General features: G+C 45.5%; 1 pseudogene across 1 annotated transcript; it reads left to right on the top strand.

Moving 5' to 3' along the window:
• Positions 1 to 208: 208 nt before the first annotated feature.
• Positions 209 to 610, top strand: LOC308551818 (ATP synthase F(0) complex subunit C1, mitochondrial pseudogene; annotated as a pseudogene). The gene has a single exon. The product of its transcript is annotated as an ATP synthase F(0) complex subunit C1, mitochondrial pseudogene (transcript).
• Positions 611 to 3,485: the final 2,875 nt, after the last annotated feature.

The following is a 3,485-nucleotide window of genomic DNA, read 5'->3' on the forward strand; positions in this document are numbered from 1 at the left end:
AAGGAGACTTTGACATCAGTGCAAAGAATCACAGGATGTGCAGACTTTCTCTCTTTATGAAAGTAATAAAACTAGATGAACAGTCAAGCGTCTATGCCTATAGTTCCCCAAAGTTTTCTTCCAGTTGTTGCTGAACAAAGAAACTTTCCATCACTTTGAAGATGCCCAAAGGCCGGAAACCTAGAGCTAAAGCTGAGAGACTGAAAAAATGCAGACCACCTGGGCACTATTCATTCCTCCCGGCTCTGATCCACTGTTGTACCAGGGGTCTAACCAGGCCTGTGTCTGCCTCCTTCCTGAGTCAGCCAGGGATTCCATCTGAACAGCCTTCCTACAACAGTTCTCCACTCCAGGTGGCCACATGGAGTTCCAGGCCAGTGTTGTCTCCCAGGACATTGACATAGGAGCCAAGTTTATTGGTGGTTTAGTGGGTACGGCTGGTTCAGGGGCTGGAATTGGAACGGTGTTTGGCAGTTTGATCATTGGCTATGCCAGGAACCCGTCTGTCCAGCAGCAGCCCTTCTCCTATGCCATTCTGGGCTTTGCCCCATCTGAGGCCGTGGGGCTTTTCTGTTTGATGGTCACCTTCCTCATCTTCTTCCTCATGTGAGGCTCCATGGGAGTCACCTACCCATCTCTGCTGCTTTGACTGCAGGCCATGCCCGGTGCTGGAGCATGCTAAGCTTTACCACTAAACACAACATTTATCTTTTTTAAAAAAAGATGCCCAAGAGCCTTATTAGTCCCACAAAGGGGCTCACAGAACAGAAAGTCTTTGATGACATCAGCAGCACATAAAGGCTGAAAACTAGGTGCTGGCTATATGAAGAGACAATAGTACTTTGACCCAGTTGTATGCTGAAGGGCAATTTCCTTTTTCCCCCAGCCTTCCCTCCCTCCCTCTCTTCCTTTCTCCCTTTTTCCCTCCCTCTCCTCCTACCTTCTTCTAGTTGCAAGCAATAGAAATCAAATCTGTCATCTTGCATGCAAAAAATAATTTATTGTAAGGATATAGGGAACTTGCAGAATGGAAGGAAAGGCTAAAGATTCTAGTCTGGTCAGAGAGGACAGGATCCAGAGCAACTCTGGACTGATGGTCTTTTAAGATTGTGTCATCTGGATAAAAGTACTCCAGCTGTTTGCTCACTCTATTCCTTTTCTACTCAGAGGGTGGTGGTCTGTGGACCAACAGCATTGGCATTGTCCAGGAGTGTTGCTTTGTTTTTTTTTTTAGAAATACAAGATTTCAGACCTTACTGACTCAGAATCTGCATTGTAACAAGACTCCCAGGTGATTCACACATACGCACATTAGAGTGCAGAGAAGCACTGCCTTATTCAAGATCCAGCTGGTCTAGTTTGGCTCATGTGCCCATCCCTTGACTAGAGGAGTTATGATACAACCATTGACAGTCCTGCCAGACTATATCCAATGGGGGAAGTGATCATTCAAATCTCCTAAATCAGATGCTATTACCAAAAGAATGGGGAATGAATACTGGGTGGCCAACTTTCAAATACATAACCACTTCTACCCTTTGTCATCTTTGGAAAGGTGAGGTTTGGAAGGTATTTTCCCCCAGGAAGGGTTAACAAAGCTTTGTGTATTCATTAGATCTGGACCCTTCTTTGAGGCAATGGAGTTATTTTTCCCATGAAAGGGAATTTCAGGGGCTCAAAAAAACAAAAACAAAAACCAAACAAACAAGCCTCTCAAATTCTGGGATAAATCCCTAAGGAATGGAAAGAAGGAGGGTCCGTGATGGGCAAACACCTGATTCAGTTTGAACCCAGTGCTGAGGCAGTGAAGTCTCAAAGGAGAAGAGCTGAGTGTGTGCCCAAAAACACTGGTCACTTAGAGCTGCAATTTAGGAAACCTTTAAAGGACCATGCTGACACATGCTGGAAGGTGGAGTCAGAAAAGCTTTGCCCTGGAGTAGATCAGCAGTGCCAGATGGAAGCAGGCCAGTGTTCAATAGTGACACATTGTGGCAATGAAACACAAGAGCAGGCATGTAAGTAGAGGCTTTTCTTTTCTTTTTTTAAATATATCTTTATTGATTTCAGAGAGAGGAAAGGAGAGGGAGAGAGAGAGGTAGAAACATCAATGATGAGAGAGTCATTGATCGAGCCCACAACCCGGGCATGTGCCCTGACTGGGAATCGAACCCCGATCGCCTGGATCCCAGGTCGACGCTCAACCGCTGAGCCACGCCCGGCGGGGCAGTAGAGGCTTTTCTTTACTGAGGTGCGGACATCAGGCCAACCTCCTTTGTGGACTAGGTAAGTGCCTGGATACTCCAGAGAAAGAGAAGAGCCAAGAGGGTGGTATTGAATGTCTTGCTAATCTGGCATATGAAGGTTCAAACCACTTTTGATTCAATTTGGAGAAATACAAAAGATGTATCTGTACTTGCACTTCAAGAGTTGTAAAGTTGACCACCGTATTTCCCCTGCTGCACTGCAGCCTCTCTCTTCTCTTCCAGTCCCAGGCACTTTGGGAGCCACGGGCTTCAGTGCAGACATGGCCAAGTCCAAGAACCACACCAGGCTTACCCAGTCCCCCAAATGGCATAGAAATGGCATCAAGAAACCCTGATCACAAAGATACGAATCTCTTAAGGGGGTAGACCCCACTTTCCTGAGCAACAGGCACTTTGCCAAGAAGCACAACCAGAAGGACCTGAAGAAAATGCAAACTAACAATGCTAAGGCCATGGGTGTGAGTGCTGAGGCTATCAAGGCTCTCAGAAAGTCCAAAGAGGTCAACCCCAAGACTCCAAAGGGCAGCAGCCATATGCACAGTCTAATTGCCTACATTGCTCACCCCAGGTTTGGGAAATGTGCTTGTGCAGATAGCCAGGGGTCTCATCTTGGGTTCTGCTGACCAAAGTCCAAGGCCAAGGCTCAAATCAAGACCCAGGCTGTGATTGCGGCTACAGCTCTGGCTCAGGTTGCAGCTTAGGCTCAGGCTCCCAAAGGTGCCCAGGCCCCCACGGAGGCTCCAGAGTAGAGGCCTATGTCTGCTGATGTGGGGATGGAAGGACTGATGTGACACCTGGGCTGCTGTCTGCACGGGGCTGATTTCCTCCTGTGCTATTTATACAAACGAACCTGAGGCAGGATCTGTCACAAAAAAGGTTGTAAAGTTATTTATACAGTTTACATATATTTTTATGTAATTATTAATTCAGGGTCTCTCTTTCCAATCTTTATTATAAAATGTTATGCTCCAATCAAGGATTCCTCTTTTGCACAGTTGAAGTGCATTAACTTTGTACAGAAGTGTAAATTAGAAACAAAACAAAACATTATGTGCTTCTTTCTCTTTATGTTTCTTCTCTAACAATCTTAATTTTAAATTCCCTTAGAGACAATGTACTGGATTGAACAGTGTCCTCCCCCAAAATTTATGTTCATATAGAACCTATGAATGTGACCTTATTTGAAAATATGGTCTTTGCAGATGTAATCAAGTTAAGAAG

The sequence above is a fragment of the Miniopterus schreibersii genome (assembly GCF_964146895.1).
Source record: "Miniopterus schreibersii genome assembly, chromosome: X".
Lineage (NCBI taxonomy): Eukaryota > Metazoa > Chordata > Mammalia > Chiroptera > Miniopteridae > Miniopterus > Miniopterus schreibersii.